We start from the raw sequence: 22558 nt of genomic DNA on the forward strand, positions 1-22558 counted from the left end.
AGCTCTCCTCAGCACTTTGAGCTTGCAGCCCAATTTCGTTCCGTCAGCTGGATTATTAATCAGCAGGCTGAAAACTATGTTGCTATAACCCACGTCCTTTTTGCATTTTAAACTGAAAAGAAAATAAATTGGTACAGAGTAAATAAATCCCAGCTTTCCAGGAGAAGCACGCAACCAGCGCAGCAGAGCAAGGGGAGCTGCGAGTGCTATGGAGCCGGGACAGACGGGAGGCCACGGAGAATGACCTGGTCCAGGCTGGACCAACCTTGTCAGCAGATGGAGATAATTACTGGAGTGTTCATCTGGACAGGCTCTGTACAGATCCCGGGGTAGCAAACACACCTGCGAGACCGTCTCCCTCCTGCTTCGCACCCAAGGTGCCGCTTGATGGGCTCAACTGGGGCAGATGAACCCAAACCCCTGAGATTTCAGCCCAGCTGAACAGCCATGCAGAACTACCCAGAGAGTTGGGTACAGCACTTGCCTTCGCCATTGCCTCGACCCCAAACTGTGCTAAGTGAGTAACTCTCTAAAGAGAGGCTGAAAAAAGAAAAGGACAATATAAAATATTTTAAAAGCTCTTTGACTTTCTAACCTTTCATGCAGAAAAAGGACATACAAAAATACCAAAGGAGGAGAGGCTGATTAATGGTTGTGCCAGAGCTATTCTCCCATGTCCATGTTTCCTATTCAAACTAAGTTTGCCTTCATAAAGGTCAGTTTATATTTCCGGCACACATTAATTGGGCTGGGAGGAGAAAAAAATGCCATTTAATAGTGCATATGCTTTTTTTCCCCTCATTGCTTAGTAGAGCTCCCATGCAGCTTTGGTGGTGATACAAACACTGGTGTAAGGCACAGCTCAAGCGTGGCCCGGCTGCATTAACCGTGGCAGCAACACTGACTCAATTACTCTGTGTTTGCACTGATGCCATGAGGAAAAGATGAATTTCCCAGTGGGGCATGTGACAGTAATGTGTGATCTGTTGCCCCTGAGTAGTATTAATGTACAAAAATTAAGTGGAAATTAAAAACAGCAGGATGGGAAAGTGCTGCGAGTGTCAAGCTGGGGAAATTAAACCACTCTAACTCACCACGTGCATTGTTCGCTCCTCTGTGCATGCTCCAATTGCTCCCTAAAGTGTCATAAATCAAGTAGATACTAAATGTCGGTGTCTACAAAGCAGCTGGGCAGGTGAGTCCTGGCTGGCGGGGACACGTGGGTGGAGAGAAGCAGCCCTCCACGCCGCTCTCCTTGCCTGCTCCCATCACGTCGCAATGCTCCAACACCACTGTCGGCGCACGGTGCCCTTCCCACTACAACTGAGGACATCAACAACACGAGCACAAGCTCTTTGGCACAAGCACCGCACCTTCCTCTTTTTTTCCCTACCTTTAAAACACCAAAGAGCAAAGCTGGCTGTGCACAAAGCTGCCTGTTTGCCCACCCCACCCTGCCCACAGCAGCAGCAAGACCCTGGCTTTGGGCACAGATCGTCGCTAGAAGTCTGAACATCAGCTAAGATGCACAGACGAGTTGTCTGTGAAGGAAACGAAGGAACAGAGCCTGCCTCTTCGAAACAGGAATGCTTCAAGGAAGGAAATGTCAGAGGACAAGATCTATCAATTAGGCCCAAGTGAAGTATCAGCCCCAGACCCTGCCAGCTCCTCCAGTGCTCTGCGAGGAATGGAGAATTAAATGGAGGAGGAAGGGTCTGAGATACTTCGGAGCCGCACTGAATCCAGGGCTGGATAACGTGGCAGAGGACAGCATGGAGCGGCCGGTTTGAAGAAGAATCGAGTGGCTGAGCAGATGTGTGATGCCCAGATGTCAGGCTGCTGGGGATGAGTCCATGTGATGAAAGCGGGGTCAGCAGCACAACCCCATTACTTTCTATTATTTATTGCAAATAAAAAGGCCAACGCTTATTTGCCACCTTGTGCCCACAGAGCCTGGCCCTGCCACTCTCCTCCCCTGTCCCCACCCCGCCACACCTGCACCCAGGCCTCAGCACCCTCCTTGCATCCTGAAATAACAGTTTATTCACTTCTTCCTCCATCTTCTCACATCACATTCGATTTAACGCTGGTGTCAGAGCACCCACCCACCAAAACAGAGGGAGAGCAGCGACTGCTGCCACTCGCCAGCTGCAAGGGATCCCAGCCTGCTCCTTCCATCTCACTGGCAATAAAACTAGTCGAGAGCAAAGCTTTTGATTTTCCAAACTGTCACCAATTTGGCATCAACTTCCTTGAAGGTTTCCTTTTTTCCTTCTGACCTAAAACTGCCAAAGCAAAGAAAAAAAGAGGAAGTCTCGCTCATGTTGTAGGCAGCCACCTTTGTAAATCCTTGTGAAAGAGCTTGTCACAACTCCCCGGTACAGGGGGATGCCGTTAGAGCCAGCATTCTCTGCACACCCACATTTTCCACCTCCTCCTACTGAAGCCACGACGGGCAAAGGGAGCCCAGGCACAGCAGGAAGGGACCACACAGGGTCTCCGGTGTCGCAAGGCAAGTTTGGATACTGGTACCTGGCTCGTCTGCGTTCCTGATTGCTCTAAGCATTTCATACCCGTAGCAGAAATCCAACCAGAAGAAAGAAAAGCAACAGAATTATTTTAAAACTTGTATTTCTCTTTCTAAAAGCAGATGCCTTTCTTTTGCCACGTCTGTCCTCAGCATGCCAAATCCAGACAATGCCCAGATTAAACAGCGTCACCTCAAAACTGCCGTTTCCCCACTCTTCAGGGCAAATATCCCTTGCAGGACTTGGATCCAGGCTTGGCTTTAAGCAAAGGAGCTACCCCAGGAACAACTCACCTGCTCACATGGGTATTGTTTTACCAGCTCCCAGAATTTGCATTCCTGCTCATTTGCAGGACTGAGCCTGCAGAAAACAAGCAGCCAGGTTCTCTTTTGCATGGACCTTCACAAAGCATTGCTCCAAATTATCTGGGAGAAGCCTGAGGAAGCAGAAGGGATATAAAAATGAGAGTTAGTCAAGGTCTTCCTATTCATAGATTATTTTATCCATTAATTAAAGCAGAGCAGGCTCCAAAATGGGCACAGCTTCCCTGAGGTCCCAATTAAGTAGGGCACTCACTCCCTCTGATGGCACCCGTGTTATTGCCCACCAGCTGCAATGCTCCAGATTTCAGTGTGGCTCTGGCAACAGCCCGCAGGCAGCACGAGGATGGGATGTGGGAAGCGATACTGTGGCTTGCTGGCACCGTGATGCGGCATCGCAGGCTCCAGGTCACCAGCAGCGTGGGAAAATTTGGCTGTCGACGAGGTGCTAATGATGACAGAGCTGTGAGCTTGGCTCTTCCCTGCCAGAAGGGTCTCCTCCAACCATACAGTGCTGGACAAGTCTGGCAAGCCCCAGCCGGCGCTGGAGGTGTGCAGACAGGGCTTGAGCACCCAAATCAGGCCTGGTAGATGTGGCAGGGCAGGATCACTGAGGGTCCCCAGCTGTCCTCATCACCCCCTTCCTCCCAGTTCCCCAGGGTTGGATTTTGCTGGAGTTGTTGTCCAAAAGGGATACGGAGGCAATTGCTCGCTCCCGTGTACACATCTCCCTGCTGCCTTCTCCCAGTGGGCTTTTGTGCCTGGAATTAGCCAGCAAGCCTTGCGTGTCCTCACTGACCAGGGGGTCATCCCAGAAATGCCACCGCTGCGTGGGACATAGGCAGTTGCTGGTGGGGATGCATGGACCATCTCCCCCATCCTCTCCTTTCTAAGGTGGCTGCAGGCAAAGGTTTCACGGTGCCGGGGTGGAAAGCAGAGCTTAGGGCTCTACCCCTCAGCCTGTAGCTCCCATGCCCGTGTTTTTCCTCTCGGTGGCCCCCAACAAAAGGCAAAGGCGGTGTGATTTCACTGGGACATCTGTTTCGTGATGCACACCATGGCTCATCACCAGGAAAGGGTCTGGATCAGCTAGGGCTGCTTTTACGTGAGTCAAAGGAAGCATCAGCCCCAGCTCACATGGCCATGCAGAGCCCTGAAGGTATTTCCAGTGCTGGTTTGGCCTCTCTGGTGCTCCCAAGCTTGCAAGATGGGGAAGCTGTTTCCAGCTGAAGAACAAAACCAGAATAACCAGCTGGGCCACCAGTGCCAACCGGTGCCTTTGGTCTGAAGAAGACTCCAGCTGCCAGACAGCTATGCAAGTGATTCCTTCGATGGCAAGCAGAGCCTGGGCAGGGTAACAGCAGCAGATGATGCTCGACCTCTGCCAGGTCAGAGGCAAAATCTGATCTGGGCTGAGCCGTGGTGGCTCCGAGGAGGATTCATGTGGCTCCCTTGTAGAGTAATTCCCAAACAGATGTCTGGGTGGAGAAAAATCAACGTCCTCCTCTATCAGCACTGGGTGAAAAAACAGCAGCATTACTTACTGTAAAAATAGAGCTGATTTTCTAGGGCGATTTCTCTTCCCGGAGGTGTGGGGTGAAGTGCGGCAATGTGCACACAGCTCCTCGTGCCCAGCCTCCACCCCAGCTCCATCAGCAGCTCTGGAAGCTCATCCTCCAGCATTGACCAGCCCTGCTCCTCACACCCACCTGGAGGACTTCATTCCTCCACCTGCCTTTCTGTGATGCCTGGTGTGAGCTCAGAGGCCAGAAGCAGGTTTCACTCAAACCCAAGGAAGCTCTGGATCAGCTGCCCCATATACCCACTAATCTCTGCTCGAGGTCTCATCTCAGGAAGGCTGAGGTGGCCCCAGCTCCATCCACACATCCAGAGATGCACCTCAACTCAAGCGCATGACCTGCTGCTCCCGCAAGCCCCCAAGCAAGGCACGGTGGCTTTTTTTGCATGATATAGACAGAAAACTCCCATCTGAATGACATTCACCACTGGCACATGGAGTCGAGTCAGCTCATCCTACCTCCTTTCCTCCACCGAAGAGCCATGGCATCACCAAGACATTTTCTGGAAACCTGCCCTGTCGTGGCACAGATGTGGGCTGGGGAGGGGAGGCAGGACAGTGCAGGGAAGGTGATGCTGAAGGTCACGCTGCAACAGAAGAAAAATGAAGCTGGAAACCCCAGTTGAAAAGGCAGGACAACCTGCAGAAGGCAGAGAAGTCATCAAGCATCAAACCTTGGCATTGCTGTTGCTAAGGCCCACCAGTATCAACAACAAGGCATGCAGAGGAGGAGGAGGAAGGTGCTGCAGGGTTTCAGATGAGACCTCTAAGATACATGCAATGGATTAATCTGTAATTTGATGTTTTCATCCAGGGAAATTTTGTTTATCTCATCATCCGAAGAACTCCGTGACCTATTTGTACATCATAGCAATAGATATGAAGCCCTAGTGGAATACAGCCGGTCCAATGGGGATGTGGTGGAGAGGCAACCTATATCAGAGGTCCCACCACAGTCAGAAAAACCTGACAGGCGTATAGCTACCTCCTCCACAAGGAAGAAGAGAAGAGTTTTAGTGGTTGGAGACTCCTTCCTAAAGGGATCTGTGGGCCCAATATGCAGAGCTGACCCCCATCACAGGGAGGTCTGCAGCCTGCCTGGAGCCCGAATCAGGGATATCACCAGGAAACTCCCCAACCTGGTGAAGGCCACAGACTACTACCCCCTGCTGATCTTCCAGACAGGTGGGGAAGAAGCTGCATCCCGTAGTCTGAGGGGGATGAAGAAAGACTACAAGGCCCTAGGACGGTTGGTGAAAGAGTCTGGGGCACAAGTTGTTTTCTCCTCCCTCCTTCCATTTTCAGGTGATGACGTGGGATGGAATAGTAGGATTCTCTCTATTAATGCCTGGCTACGAGACTGGTGCTACAGGCAGGGCTTTGGGTTCTTTGATAATGGCTGGTTTTATATGACACCAGGCGTGACCGTAATACATGGGAAAGGTTTATGTCGTAGGGGCAAAAGGGTTCTGGGACAGGAATTAGCAGGGCTCATTCGGAGAGCTTTAAACTAGATTCGAAGGGGGATGGGGTAGTAGCTGGGCTTGCACCACTGGGACAATGCTCTAGTGTTGAGGTAGACCAGGAGGCCCCCCATCCCCCTGGGGTGAAATCGGTGTGCTCAGCTCGCTCCCTGAAATGCCTGTACACCAATGCGCGCAGCATGGGGAATAAACAGGAGGAGTTAGAAATCCGTGTTCGGTCGGGGGGCTATGATTTAGTGGCAATCACAGAGACTTGGTGGGACGCCTCGCATGACTGGAATGTGGTCATGGATGGCTATGTCCTGTTCAGGAAAGACAGGCCACTAAGGAGAAGTGATGGAGTTGCTCTTTATGTGAGTGAGCAGCTAGAATGTATTGAGTTCTATCCAGGGGCGGATCAGGAGCGAGTTGAGAGTTTGTGGGTGCAAATTAAGGGGCAGGCTGGCAGGGGTGATACTGTTGTGGGTGTCTATTACAGGCCACTGGATCAGGATGAGGAGGGTGATGAGGCCTTCTACAGGCAGCTGAGAGCAGTCTCACAATTACAGGGCCTGGTTTTCATGGGGGATTTCAACTACCCTGATATTTGCTGGGAGGCCTACTCAGCCAGCCATCCTCAGTCCAGGAGGTTCCTCCAGTGCATTGATGATAACTTTCTGATGCAAATGGTGGATGAGCCAACTAGGAGAGGAGCGCTGCTGGATCTTATCCTTACTAACAAGGAGGGTCTGGTTGAAGCGGTGAAGGTTGAGGGCAGCCTTGGTTGTAGCAACCATGAGATGGTAGAGTTCAGGATCTCACGTGGCAGGACCAGAATAGCTAGCAGAATCACAACCCTGGACTTCAGGAGGGCCAACTTTGGCCTTTTCAAGCAATTGCTAGGGGAAATCCCATGGGACAGGGTACTAGAAGGTAAGGGGGCCCAAGATAGTTGGTTAGCATTCAAGGACTGCTTCTTCCGAGCTCAAGATCAGAGCATCCCAGCAGGTAGGAAGTCAAGAAAGGGTACCAGGAAACCTGCATGGTTAAACAGGGAACTGCTGGGCAAACTCAAGTGGAAGAAGAGGGTGTACAGATCATGGAAGGAGGGGCTGGCCACTTGGGAGGAATATAAGTCTGTTGTCAGAGGATGTAGGGAGGCAACTAGGAAAGCTAAGGCCTCCTTGGAATTAAACCTTGCAAGAGAGGTCAAGGACAACAGAAAGGGCTTCTTCAAATACATTGCAGGTAAAGCCAACACTAGAGGCAATGTAGGCCCACTGATGAATGAGGTGGGTGCCCTGGAGACAGAGGATAAAAAGAAGGCGGAGTTACTGAATGCCTTCTTTGCCTCTGTCTATACTGCTGGAGGCTGTCCTGAGGAGCCCCGGACCCTTGAGGCCCCAGAAGAAGTCAGGATAGAGGAGGAATCTGTCTTGGTTGATGAGGGCTGGGTCAGGGACCAATTAAGCAATCTGGACGTCCATAAATCCATGGGCCCTGATGGGATGCACCCGCGGGTGCTGAGGGAGCTGGCGGAAGTCATTGCTAGGCCACTCTCCATCATCTTTGCTAAGTCGTGGGCAACGGGAGAGGTGCCTGAGGACTGGAGGAAAGCGAATGTCACTCCAGTCTTCAAAAAGGGCAAGAAGGAGGACCCGGGTAACTATAGACCGGTCAGCCTCACCTCCATCCCTGGAAAGGTAATGGAACAACTTGTCCTTGGTGCTGTCTCTAGGCACATCAAGGATAGGGGGATCATTAGGGGCACTCAGCATGGCTTCACCAAGGGGAAGTCATGCTTAACCAACTTGATAGCCTTTTATGAGGACGTAACCCGGTGGATAGATGATGGTAAAGCTGTGGATGTGGTCTATCTTGATTTCAGTAAAGCGTTTGACACGGTCTCCCACAGCATCCTCGCAGCTAAACTGAGGAAGTGTGGTCTGGATGATCGGGTAGTGAGGTGGATTGTGAACTGGCTGAAGGAAAGAAGCCAGAGAGTGGTGGTCAATGGGACTGAGTCCAGTTGGAGGTCTGTGTCTAGCGGAGTCCCTCAAGGGTCGGTACTGGGACCAGTACTATTCAATATATTCATTAATGACTTGGATGAGGGAATAGAGTGCACTGTCAGCAAGTTTGCTGATGACACAAAACTGGGAGGAGTGGCTGACACACCGGAAGGCTGTGCAGCCATTCAGAGAGACCTGGACAGGCTGGAGAGTTGGGCGGGGAGAAATTTAATGAAATATAACAAGGGCAAGTGTAGAGTCCTGCATCTGGGCAAGAACAACCCCATGTACCAGTACAAGTTGGGGGCAGACCTGTTGGAGAGCAACGTAGGGGAAAGGGACCTGGGGGTCCTAGTGGACAACAGGATGACCATGAGCCAGCAGTGTGCCCTTGTGGCCAAGAAGGCCAATGGCATCCTGGGGTGTATTAGAAGGGGTGTGGTTAGCAGGTCAAGAGAGGTTCTCCTCCCCCTCTACTCTGCCCTGGTGAGGCCGCATCTGGAATATTGTGTCCAGTTCTGGGCCCCTCAGTTCAAGAAGGACAGGGAACTGCTAGAGAGAGTCCAGCGCAGAGCCACGAAGATGATTAAGGGAGTGGAACATCTCCCTTATGAGGAGAGGCTGAGGGAGCTGGGTCTCTTTAGCTTAGAGAAGAGGAAACTGAGGGGTGACCTCATTAATGTTTATAAATATGTAAAGGGCAAGTGTCATGAGGATGGAGCCAGGCTCTTCTCAGTGACATCCCTTGACAGGACAAGGGGCAATGGGTGCAAGCTGGAACACAGGAGGTTCCACATAAATATGAGGAAAAACTTCTTTACGGTGAGGGTGACCGAACACTGGAACAGGCTGCCCAGAGAGGTTGTGGAGTCTCCTTCTCTGGAGACATTCAAAACCCGCCTGGACGCGTTCCTGTGTGATATGGTCTAGGCAATCCTGCTCCGGCAGGGGGATTGGACTAGATGATCTTTCGAGGTCCCTTCCAATCCCTAACATTCTGTGATTCTGTGATTCTGTGATCATCTATGTTCTTGTGGGTTGTGCGCTTCCACCTAACAGCTGAGACAACAGCTTGGCCGTAGCAGAAGAGAATAAAAGACTATAAATGCTCCCATGGAAAAGATGACTTGAACTTTGTGCTGAACTTGAGCTTTGCGTCTGGGCTCTGGCATTAATCAAGCTAACTCAGATAAGTGAGCCATTCAAGTGATATTAGGCCCAGCAAGAAGAGCTGGAGCAAAATAATCAAGGCTTTAGAAGAATGAAGAAGTGTCTTGAAAATACAGTCCGGATTTCTGATGGCTGCTGTGGGCACATGTGCAGAGCCAGAAAGCCAGAGGGGGTGAGGGTCTGGAAGCCCAGGACATGCTTTTGAGTCAGAGCACGGAGGATTTGGTGGCCACACTGAGCAAGAAACATCCTTCAGTGGCTGGACCTGGATGAAGTTTGGTGCAACAGCATGTCCCATCATCCTGGTTAAGAAAATGAAATGGTTGGGGTGGAGACTTCTAAGCACCCTTTTTCTGGTCATTGGGGATTTGCTTGCCTGTATCTGAGTTCAGAAAACAGGAATAAGTTGTGATTCACCATCTTTGAAGCACCTTTGCAAGAAACCCCCCTGCAGCCAGTGCCACTGCCACCACCTGGGTCCCCTTCCAAGCATTGTCCCTCAGATATGGGTGCAGAGGGGAACCAGCATTTCAGCCTGTTCCCTCACTAGTGCTTTTGGGGTGAGAAGTTTGTTAGAGCTTTTGTATTGCCCCCCACCAGAGTTAGATGATAGGGGATAAAAACAGCAGAAAGCAAAGGATAAGAGATGCTGCTCAAGCCATCGTATGGTCCCTCTGTCACCTCCCTCTGTGCTCTTTGTACCTTGAAGTGGTATTTTGTAGAGCTGTAAAAAATAAGAAATATCTTCCCCAGCCACTGAGGGAAGATCTCCCTGCCTGGGCTCCCCATCCTTCATGCAAGGAAGGATGTCTTCTCCCCACACTGCCAAAAAGCTGTGACCTCAGCTTTGACAGAATGAAAATATCCCAATCGAAGGCAGATGAAGGGAAAGATTGAAACCAGCATCAAAAAAGCTGTGCTACCATCACAGCAGCAGCGAGCTGAGCAAAGCCTTCAAAAACCTGCGTTTTAATCTTGATCTGCTCCAAAAGTCGGCTCTGCAAAGCCCCGCAGCTTCGCATTCCCTGCCACCTCCGCACAGCGTGCTTCCAGCTTTGAACGAAAGGGCGTTTTGCTGCGTTTTCTGATGCTTCTGATACTATTTTGCAGAGCATCTCTCCTATGCTCTCTGTTTCCAGGTGAGCTTCCCAAGGTTAATAAATAACATGGTCACGGGGCTGAAAAAAAACATGCAAGGGAGCAAATCTGAAGTGCAGGTGGGAGAAACACAGATGTGTGTGGCTTCACGCGGGGAAGGGCTCCTGCAGCACCATCTGCACAGGATTCAGAGGTGGGGAGCTGCAGAGATGGTGCACTGGAAAAGCGTCATTTCTCATTTCTTCCCTGCTTCTGGGCACAGACACCTCAAAGCCTCAGCCAACCATAACCAGAAGTGTTGGAACATGGAAAAAAACCCAGAATCAGAGAAAACACACATCCCACGCGCTCAGATAAGGACCCAAATTAAAAGATGCAAACCATTACTAATTGAGCGATGCCGGGGAAGAGTCACTACCTTCAGCCTGGCATCCTGAAGGACCAGGAGTTTAGTCTGTAACATTTGGCCCTACTAATGGTGTCACCAAACCCTGCAGAGTGAAGGAGGAGGCAGATTCCTGCCCATTTCTAGCAGCAGCATCCCCAGCCAAGGAGATGCTGGGACAGGGAAGGAGAATGGGACTGGCTTAGAGAAGAGGGTGAAACACAGGGCCATAGCTTGCACCAAGCATCCTCTAAGGCTGGGCACAAGGACAAGAGGTTTTTCTCAGCCGTGGCTGGATTTAAGCTGGATCTTGGGAGAAGTTTCTTTCTGTTAAGGCAGAAAGATCCGGACTCCCCAAGTCGAAGGGGCAAAGGTGAAGCCAAGTGGGTTTAACATGGAGCTTGGCAAGTCAACAAGCCAAAAGCATTGCTCCTCAGAAAGGGATATCCAAGGCAAGAGCTCCAGGAGGGAGGGACAAGCAGCCATAGGGTCAGGCAAGGATGGAGGAGCCCCAGAGCCAGGCACCCACAGGCACAGAGACATCCCTTCAATGCTCTTATACTTTATTAATAAACCAGGGGTCCTGGTCATTCTCCGCATCGGAGGCTGTTTAAATTTTAATTGCCGTGTGCATATACATTCATACCCAACCACCTCCTGTCTGAGATGTTGCCATGGCATCTCCCAGCCCCAGGCCCAAAGTGCTGGCATTTGGCTGCCAGATTATTCACACTCGGCGCTGTTGAGAGAGAGTGGGGGGTTCACAGCCGGGCTGCACCAGTGCGGGGGAAAAAAACAGGCCGTTTTTAACATTCATGGGGCTTTAAAGAATCAGTGAAATTGCCGCTGTTCTGCTTAATTACCCACTTCATTATCAGCAGGGGGAAAGAAATGCTGAAACTCCAGCAATTACCAAATTTCCCAGTTGCTGGGAGGGGAAGAAGCGAGGAGCTCAGTGGGGCTGGTTCACCAGGAGAGCCACAGCACCAGGTTTGGGGTGAACCCCAGGACGAGACCCTACAACTACTCAGCTGTAGGGTCAGCACTTCCCCAGCTGCTCCTATATATAGTCCTATATATCGCATCCTCCCAGGTGCAGCCTGTGTGTAGGGTCCCGGGGCCGTTTCCCAGCGGGGAGCAATCCTGAACCTTTCTCTCCTTAAGTAACTGAGCAACAACCAGAAGGAAATGCTGCTGCAAAGAATAAAACACAAAAATCAACATATTTCCAGCTTGTAACAGTCAGCATATTATTTAATTAAAAAACCCTATTAAGATCAGTGTGATTTCCCAAAGGGAAAAACATATTTAAATTACTGTCACGGTTTAAAGCTGGGCTGGCGATTAAACCTGCGGCAGATGCCCTCTGTTATCCCCCCCCCTCCCCCCAGAGGGAAAGGGAAAGGGAAAAGGGAGAGAGACTTCTGGGTTGGAAAATTAAAACAGTTTTAATAAACTATAATAATGAAAAAAAAAGAATAATAATAATAATAGAAATAATCAAATATATACAAATATATATACAAAACCAAGATTGAGCTCCCCTGAAGTCAGCCACGTCACCACCGGCACTGCAGGGCAGGCTCCGGGAAGGCCCAGCCTGGGCCTAGCGACGGTCGAGAGCTGGATTCAGGAACGCACGGATCGGGATCGGGGGCAGCAGGAAAACAGACGGAGTCCTCCCTGGACACCGGCCATAGCAGAAAGAGAGCGAGACCCTCGTGATCCCCCCACTTTATACCGAGAATGACGTGTATGGGATGGAATACCCTCGTTGGTCAATTTTGGGTCACCTGCCCTGTCTGCTCCCCACTGCAGCTGCGACCCCCCCCTTCGGCTCTTCACTCGTAAGCAATGAGGAATTCAGCAGTGACCTTGGTTTCTCTCAAGAATAAGTACAGCAAGAGCCTTTCTGCACAACATCCCTACCAGTGCCTCAGTGATAACTACAAACTTCGAGCGTTATCAGTCCTGGAAGCAGACACTGTCTGCAAAAACATGCAGTTAGTTAGAGGAGACTTAGCTGAAAGTAAAAATCACTGAAAGGAAAATCGGTCTGGTTTAGGCCAAACCAGGACAATTACTTCAGCAGCTGATGCTCGCTGCAGTTATTGTAAGGCAAGGAGACTGTTCTGCCCTGGAGACCCACTGCACCTCAGAGTGATAAGAGGAGAAATATTTTTAATTCTAATTCCCCGTGCAGCCAGGTTACAAGGCCACCTTCACTTTGTTGAGTCTTCCCAGAAGGTTGCATGAGCTGATGATTTACAGCCTATTTACTTGTAGACATTAAAATGAGAACCCTTTATACCATGTATAAGGTTTTTTTGGGGTTTTAAAAGCCTTCTGACTTCTAGGATATTGCAGGAATACATTACCAGGCATTGCTAAAGAGCTAGAAAATGTAATTTTGATTTAAGCTCATCTGGAAGCAAATAACTGCATGGTCTAGAAGAGCAATTTTCCTAACAAGGCAGCTGGAGCTCTGACCGAGTAGAGGACACCGTCCCCAATTATGGATCCATTTGAAGGCAAACGTAGTTTATCCACAGCAGGTGTCATCAGAAGATATGGATCTTGGGCAAAGTCTTATTTAGAAATTAGAGGTTCCCATGGCAGCAGCAGGGAACAAAAGGTCCCATTAGTATTTTAATTTAATTTATTTCCTTACTTTTTTGTGAGGGTGCAGAATCAGGCCATCAGACCTTCAATCCAAGCTGCCAAGGCAACCGACACAACCATGCTCTTTCCAGATAGAAGCAGACAAGAGACTAGCGATAAACCCGCTCTTAATTAAACATTTGTCTTGCACTTACGTACTTCTGAGTAATTATTGCCATCAAGACAAACACCAAGTGGATTACACAGAGAAGAGACAGACGGTAAAAGGTTAATGGGTCTTTTTCTCCCTTTGCAGTTATTCCCGAGATCGTGCAGAGGGAAGGGCAGGACATCTGGAGAGCCGCTGACACTACAAGGGAGGAACAAGCCCATGCAAGGAAGAATTAGCCTGAACCCACCACTAAGGGCCCACGGCTTCGCTACAAGGTTCTGGGCTCTGCAAACACCGAGGCTGGAAAACCCCCGTGGGTGCCTTCAGGTTCTTTTGCTTGCCCTTCCTCCCACCCCAGCCCATCTATCCCCACTGTAGGTTTAGCATAACAGCTCCTTCAAACACAGACTTGTCTCCCCTTGCATCATCTCTTTCTACATGAAGTAACCTAAATTCCTATCTTTTCCCTTACATCAAACCTTTTTAGCCATCCTCACTTCCATCTTCTGGCTTCTCTTTAATTTGTCCTAAGATGCAACCAGGATCTCCCAAGAGCAAGGGTCCAAGCAGAGTCCCCACCTGTAATTAGAAACAGAAAACAGTCAGTCAACCTACTAACATAGAGTTCTCATTTGGTAAACCCAGTTGTATATCTATATATATTTTTTTTAATTGGCTTGCTTTGCAATAGCCACACGTAATTGATTCCTACTTTAATTTGTGCTCCGCTGTGATTATCAGGTCTCCTCCAACATACCATTGCTGGCCCTACCTTGATTTCTCCTTCCCATGGGTATCTCTGTCTGTCACTGAGACGTGACAGAGGAGAAGGTGAGGCAGCACTGTCCGGCCCCGTTAGACACACGAGCTAGGGAAGCAGAATCATCTACAAATCAGATTTTTAACAGAATTCACCAACCCAGCACCTTGAACTTCTGCATAATTCATTGCATCCAGCTGTAACTGAGGAGAAAGGGACGCCCAGAGATGACGTCTCCCTGGAGAGACCAAGGCGAGATGTAAGCAAGGAGATACCGGACAGAGATTTAACACCCGTATGCTCCCACAGCAGGTATGACGCAATCGCAGCAACCCTGCAAGTCTTCCTGACATCCCCGTGGAGGTGGCACGACTGAAAGTATCACATAAAAAAACTAGACTATTAAAACAAATAGGAAAATATGGATTATTAAAATCAAACATTTGAATAAACCTCAGACTCGCACAACTGACTTGAAAAGTCACGCTTACTCACGTCTGTGTCCCCCAAATGAACCATCCAGAAGCAAGTTGCAGGTTTCGTCCCTGCTCTAAACGAATAATTTTTCTCCTTTGAAAACAAAGGCCGCACAGAAAAGCCACCTTGGTGCGTTCCCAAAGGTTAATCTGATTTGCTGAGCCACGGCTGAATTATGAATGATTAGCGCTGTGGTTTCTATTAAGGAACGAGCGTACAGGTAGCAACTATTACGCCAACAAATCTTTTAAGCCAGCACAGCTCGCATCCATGAAGAAGCTCGTCCAACTCCCAGCCTGCTCAAGCCACGGGGAAATTTAATTATTTAGGTTTCTCAGCTGCTGCATAAATATCAAACCTAAAACATGAGCTCTTAACTGAAATGCTGCTGCTCAGCACATGGCAAGAGAAGCTGCGTCAGCAGGGAGGAGTGAGACGAGGCTGGCCAGCACAGAGACATACATGGGAACCGCTCCCGTGAACAAATTCCCCTGGAAATTAAGAAAAAAATAATAATAAAGTGAAAAAGGCAAACTTCAGAACGGCTCAATCCACAAGACTTTTACTGAACACGAAACAGCCTTAAAATACTGCCAGGAGAGTCTAAGCAGCTCGAGTTCACAAAGTGACTTAAAGGCCTGGGCTTATCACTTATTAATCTCACATCAATTAAATAAGCAGCACTACAAAACTGGAATAGAAAACACTTTAAAGCTGTTGGGTTGCTATTCACCGCTCTGATATCCCACTACTTTATTTGCGTTCAGTAAATCCATGAAGGATTGAGGAAATGGTAAACCCTTTTTTCCCAGGGCAATTCTCAATCTGAGAAGCAGAGGCTACAACCTAACACATCAAAAGTACAAATATATCTGTTTCAATCATAGCTTTCCCAAATACTTGTTTTTATTCAGCTTTGAAAGCAAAAAATATAGGAATAAACTTCTTATATGTATAAACAGAAACATAGAACATGTATAAGTGTTTCTGCCTATACATAAACACCAGCATGGTTAAAGTGGTTTCATTTAAACAAGTTTTTCTGCATTTTAATTGCAGCCCAATTCCCTGTGACACAAGTTAGATTAAAAAACAAAAATTAAAAAAAAAAAAATTAACCATTTAATAAGAAAGCGCCATTTAGTTTTACTTTACTGTGCAAAATGATAAGCCTAATTATGAGGATATTAAGCTTTGTAGCTGCTTAAATATATATTCTCCTGGCTATCACCCACACAGGTTCCAAAAAGTCCTTGATCTCAATTATCTTATTATTCAGCATTCCCTTACGCAGTTATTTACCGGTTTTGTTCAGTGTTAACGCCCTGTAAGTGAAGATCCAACATGAACGACACGAAATGCTTGGTTTCTCTTCTTCCTCATGGGCACTGTGAAAGGGAACATGTGCTCTCACAGATGGAAATTGCTGCCTCTCGAAATAACACGCAGCTAAACACCGAACGAAATACTGACGGGGAAGAGCACTTTGAGCGTCGATTTCAACAGATAATTATTCCCATTAGTGTGTCTTTAAAAGAGGAGTTAAGGAAAACAAAAAATGTGTTTTGTTTAACCAACACAACAGCAAAGCGACAGGAACAAAGAGGATTTTAAAAAGCAACTTGGTTTTCTCCCAGCCTTTTCGATGCACGCGTGGGTTCCCGACAGGCACCAAACCCAACTCCCCCAGTCAGGGAGCATCCAACACAGTCAGGCAGGTCAACAGTCCTGTTCCTGCCAGGCTCACAGAATCACAGAATGTTAGGGATTAGAAGGGACCTCGAAAGATCATCTAGTCCAATTCCCCTGCCGGAGCAGGATTACCTAGATCATGTCACACAGGAACACATCCAGGCGGGTTTTGAATGTCTCCAGAGAAGGAGACTCCACAACCTCTCTGGGCAGCCTGTTCCAGTGTTCAGTTACCCTCACCGTAAAGAAGTTTTTCCTCATATTTATGTGGAACCTCCTGTGTTCCAGCTTGCACCCATTGCCCCTTGTCCTGTCAAGGGATGTCACTGAGAAGAGCCTGGCTCCATCCTCATGACACTTGCCCTTTACATATTTATAAACATTAATGAGGTCACCCCTCAGTCTCCTCTTCTCCAAGCTAAAGAGACCCAGCTCCCTCAGCCTCTCCTCATAAGGGAGATGTTCCACTCCCTTAATCATCTTTGTGGCTCTGCGCTGGACTCTCTCTAGCAGTTCCCTGTCCTTCTTGAACTGAGGGGCCCAGAACGGGACACAATATTCCAGATGCAGCCTCACCAGGGCAGAGTAGAGGGGGAGGAGAACCTCTCTTGACCTGCTAACCACACCCCTTCTAATACACCCCAGGATGCCATTGGCCTTCTTGGCCACAAGGGCACACTGCTGGCTCATGGTCATCCTGCTGTCCACTAGGATCCCCCAGGTCCCTTTCCCCTACGTTGCTCTCCAACAGGTCTGCCCCCAACTTGTACTGGTACATGGGGTTGTTCTTGCCCAGATGCAGGACTCTACACTTGCCCTTGTTATATTTCATTAAATTTCTCCCCGCCCAACTCTCCAGCCTGTCTAGGTCTCTCTGAATGGCTGCGCAGCCTTCCGGTGTGTCAGCCACTCCTCCCAGTTTTGTGTCATCAGCAAACTTGCTGACAGTGCACTCTATTCCCTCATCCAAGTCATTAATGAATATATTGAATAGCACTGGTCCCAGTACCGACCCTTGAGGGACTCTGCTAGACACAGGCCTCCAATTGGACTCAGTCCCATTGACCACCACTCTCTGGCTTCTTTCCTTCAGCCAGTTCACAATCCACCTCACTACCCGATCATCCAGACCACACTTCCTCAGTTTAGCTGCGAGGATGCTGTGGGAGACCGTGTCAAACGCTTTACTGAAATCAAGATAGACCACATCCACAGCTTTACCATCATCTATCCACCGGGTTACGTCCTCATAAAAGGCTATCAAGTTGGTTAAGCATGACTTCCCCTTGGTGAAGCCATGTTGACTGCCCCTAATGATCCCCCTATCCTTGATGTGCCTAGAGACAGCATCAAGGACAAGTTGTTCCATTACCTTTCCAGGGATGGAGGTGAGGCTGACCGGTCTATAGTTACCCGGGTCCTCCTTCTTGCCCTTTTTGAAGACTGGAGTGACATTCGCTTTCCTCCAGTCCTCAGGCACCTCTCCCATTGACCACGACTTAGAAAAGATGATGGAGAGTGGCCTAGCAATGACTTCCGCCAGGCTCAGGCAACGTTGCTTTCTCCTTGTCAGACAGCATCTTTCCCGTCCTCCAAACCCCATCACCATTGTGGGGATCTGTTCCCTTCCTTTCGGCATTGTCTCAGAAATCATATGCCACGTGCTCAGACGCCATCTTGTGGGGGTTGCTGGAATGCCTGGCCTTGGTGACGTTTGGTGACGCAATAAGTTATGCGCCGGATTGAGGGGGATCTCCCCCCCCCCCCCCCCCCCGCCTCCGGAGAGATGCATCCGGTGACAGCCTGGCAAGGGGCCAATCCTACGGCGCAGGAACCGGACATGTCCCGCCCTCGGACCTGTGATTGGTGCGAACTGTTGACTGACGGCTCCAAGTCACATGACTCTGCCGAAAAACTCTATAAAAGAGGCTGGATCGCTCGACCACGCGGGACCCCCACCGCCATTTTCCGAGAAGGAACAAAGGATTCCTGCGGGACGCCGCTGGAACTCGGGGTGGTGACTATTCTTTCTCTCTCAACTGTTCTCTTTTCCTCTCTTTCTTTTACTTCTCTCTCTCTCTCTCTCTCTCTCTCCCCCCCCCCTTCCTTGCTCATTGAGTTGCCTCATTTTTGGGCTTAATAAAGTCAGAGTTAAGTTTGTTGATACCATGCCTCGGTTGTGCTTTGTCCGAACTCAAGGATCACGAATCTATTTTATTTCGGGTCAGGATTTTGGGGGGGTGCTTTACCTGTGGGCAGGTTAAGCATACCGGGTGATTTATAATTTGGCGGGCCCTGCGCGCGCGGGCTGTCTGCATTGTACCAGGCACGCCGCACGTGGGCTGCACTGGAGTTACTAATTAGGTGGGTCTCTCTCTCGGGGACTGTCTGCATTGTATTTCTAGATTTACTCCTTTTTTACTAATTAGGCGGGCCTATTAGGCTGTCTGCATTTTATTTCTAGATTTACTCCTTTTTTTTTACTAATTAGGCGGGCCTATTAGGCTGTCTGCATTTTATTTCTAGATTTATTTTTTGCTTTTGAGGCGGACCTAAATCCGGAACCCGACAACCATGCACAGAGCAACAGGATTCAGTTTGATTTCCGACAGTAAAGGCCAAATTTAACAGACTTTCCGCCTCTGCCCAAGGCATTCACCGCATCCTATCAGATTATCACAAACATTATGTTTCATATTTTGTCTAGACCAGCTCGAGGAGGTAACTTTGCTCACCAAATATGTATCCATCAACCACTTCTCCTGCTCCTTACGGCTCCCGCTATGTCTGGGGGGTAGAAAGAAATGGATGTGAAAGCATGAACCACGCCATGTCCTGAGGAGAAAAGACTAAGGCTGCGAGAAGATCACAAATCCTCTCATGTATCAGGTCATTAAATTTGTGTTACTTCAGTTTTATTTCCTTGTTTTCAGCAGGTAAAATATCAGAAGAGCTGGCATTTGGAAGAGTGCAGCTGTATTTTGGAGGAGGATTAAATTAAGCCATCTGGCAGAAGCACTGACTGATATATAGCGCTATTGCCAGTTGTATGCTTATGGAAGCTATGGGCAGCACTAGCGAGAATTAAGTAAACATAGAGCAGAAGATAGTCATCTTTTGAGGCAAACTCCTGGAGACAAATATTTTGTCCCCAAAACCACTTTGGAAACACCAAAAACTCATTCAAGAGAAGAGACAGGAACTCGCTGAGCACCTGGGACACCAGGGCATTTCCAGCTCGCAAGTCAGTGTGAACCTTTTGAGGAAGAAAGGTGGAAGGGTACAGTAAGTGACCACAATCCATGGCTAGACTTGCTCGTGAGAAGTAAAAGAAAGAAAACAGAAATGTGAGGATAAGGGATTAAAATTAACGAGCACATTTGTGAGAATCTGCCTCAGGGAAAATAGTTTAGAAAATTAAAAAACTCCATAGTAACAGATCAAAAGCTGTTAACCAACACCGAATTAATCACAAACTGCAATCCCCACAACAAAACATTAAAAGGAATTACAAGCAGGAGAAAAATACTCATGCATCAACCAAGCTTACCCAGACCGAAATAAGTACTAAGAAAAAAAAGACCAAAAAAAGCACCATAGTGATGACACCTGAACAGAAAAAAAAAACCTTTTTGATGAAACTCTCAGGACCTCCCTGTGAAAAGCCAAAGCCAAGGTTACGGTGTATACTGTCAGGTGTGCGTTTTTAATATCTAGCAGAAGGCAATCTCTAGGATCCCAGCCTCAGCCTAAGTTAAAAAAAAAAAAAAAAAAAAAAAATCCCCATTGTCAGCAAGCAGCCCTTGGGTTGCGAACACAATCACGTCACACGCTGGCACAAGCGATGCTCAGCCATTTTAGAAGCACAGGGTAGGCTCTGGCTACAGTTTGCCGTTACCCTAGCTGTTAGAGGGCATGGTTGCCGCAAGCTTGCCCAATTGCTCTCCCGCTACTCCAGCCTTTAAGATTCTGTGTCTGGCCAGAAGGTCCCACAGAGCTGCCACAGCTGTGCGTTTCCTGTCCCTAGTGCTACACAGGACTTTCACAATCCAAAGTCCTGCTCAGTTGAACAGTGAGGAATCAAACATTTTGAGAACAGCAACTTTTAATTGTTAAGAATGAGTCTCATATTTCCCTGATTATAACAATAATTGAAATATTAGACATGTGTCTCAGTCTTGTTTGCCCATCAAGTTCCTTTTTAAGCCTGCCACAACTATCCCATATACTCAGACCTCTCCTTACAGCAAAGTTTTCACTTGTACATGGTTCTTCAGGGTCCTTTTGGGGCTCTTTTTGCTTCTTCACACTTTTAAAGTTAAAGCTGTATAATCACAAAGTAAATTGCAGAGAAACATGCTGTAAATTACTGAAATAGCCCCATGTCCAACAGACCAACTTCTCTCTAGGGACTCCTACGCAATGGGATCTCCTCCTGTCGCAGGCTGGAGAACTGTTGGGTCAGATGGTCGGAGGAGAGCGGAAGAAAACCGAAGTTAGGCTGCTGGAGAGTCTGGAGCCAGTCACCTGGAAACGTCCAAACCAAACGTGAACTAAAGGGCAAAGCAGTGCAACTGCTTTACGAGATTTCTTTTTATTAAATACAAGGTTGCAAGTCTTGAATCTTGAAAGACTCAAGAATCCATGAAGCTAGGCAAAACAGAGGAAAAAAAAAAAAAAAGGACCTGATGATCTGTGGACCCAAACCTCTACACTTTATTTAACATCAAATAAGCTTCAAAAGAAACAGATGGACTCACCTGACACCTACGGAAACAGATTTTGCACATTCTCCTCTGCTGTGGGTTTATCTGAACATGAAATATATTCCAATATGATGCAGAGTAGAGACCTCACCTTGGTTCTCAACATCCCAGAGCAAAAGACCAAAAAAACCCCCAAAACCAACCACACCCCGCCCCCCCCCGTCATGGTTTAGAGCTGGGCCGGCTACTAAACCTGTGGCAGACGCTCTCTGTTAACCCTCCCCCCCCCCACCCGAAGGGAAAGGGAAAAGGGAGAGAGACTTATGAGTTGGAAAGTTAAAACAGTTTTAATAAACTATAGTAATGAAAAAGAGTATAATAAGAATAATAGAAATAATCAAATATATACAAATATATACAAAAACAAGATCAAGAGCTTGGAAATCCTCCTCAGGCAAAGTTGCTCCCCCAGCACAGGCAGAGGGGAAAATGCAGTAGCTCCACCCAGCACAGGCAGAGGGGAAAATGCAGTAGCTCTCCCTGCCATCACACCTGCAGGCTTTTAACTGGAAAATTGGCAAAGCTGGTACCAATCAGTGGGAGACAGGAGGGCCCCTCCCTCCTGGGCCCCACCTCCAGGAGGCAGTGGGTTAGTGATAAATAGGAAAGTGAGAATGACGTGTGTGGGATGGAATACCTCGTTGGTCAATCTTGGGTCACCTGCCCTGTCTGCTCCCCCCTGCAGCTGTGATGGCAGGGAGAGCTATTGCATTTTGCCCTCTGCCCGTGCTGGGGGGAGCAGACAGGGCAGGTGACCCAAGATTGACCAATGAGGTATTCCATCCCACACACATCATTCTCACTTTCCTAAAAAACTAAAAAACTTTTTCCTAAAAAAAAAAATAGGAATCTAAGATTGTATAGTACTCACCAGGATCTCTTTATTGAGAAATTTCAACATTTATTCAGGGTCTTTTGCTCATTAAGTTGTCATTTTAACACCGACAGGGTACAAAAGGAGGTATTTTAGAGTAGATGTGAGGATACAGACTCATGGAAGAAAAAGACCATAGCTTTTCTTATCAAAACAGTTTTGATTACTTGCAGAGTTGATATTTATAACAATAATTCTACTCAGGAACTTACTACACTAATAGGTCCTTTGAAAGCAATCTTCTGTAATAAAAATTAACGAGTTTGACGAGTATTTTCAAAGTAAAAGTCAACATTTTCACTTAAAAAAACCCCCACTGCTCTACTGTTTCAGTCTAAGGAGTTGGTCTGAGGGGAAAAAAATCTGGCTGCATGATGAAGTCTGAAAACCATATGGCTAACAGAACTACCAATCGTCAGTCTGAAAATGTTTAAACCACCTCAGATCTTCCTGTTCAAGCAATGCAGGAAATTCCAAAACATACAATTAGGATAAGAAGAAAAGTATTAAGAAAAGGAAATCTGGAAATCTGAACTTTATTAACATGCAGAGAATTTCACTTTGAAGTGTTGACCTGAAAATGTGATTAAAACCACCTGTGACCACAGGTGGGCCAATTGCCTATCTGGTTTGTATTTGTAATTCACCAGAAGACAGTAGT

The sequence above is a fragment of the Nyctibius grandis genome, chromosome W (assembly GCF_013368605.1).
Source record: "Nyctibius grandis isolate bNycGra1 chromosome W, bNycGra1.pri, whole genome shotgun sequence".
In the NCBI taxonomy this organism is placed as follows: domain Eukaryota; kingdom Metazoa; phylum Chordata; class Aves; order Nyctibiiformes; family Nyctibiidae; genus Nyctibius; species Nyctibius grandis.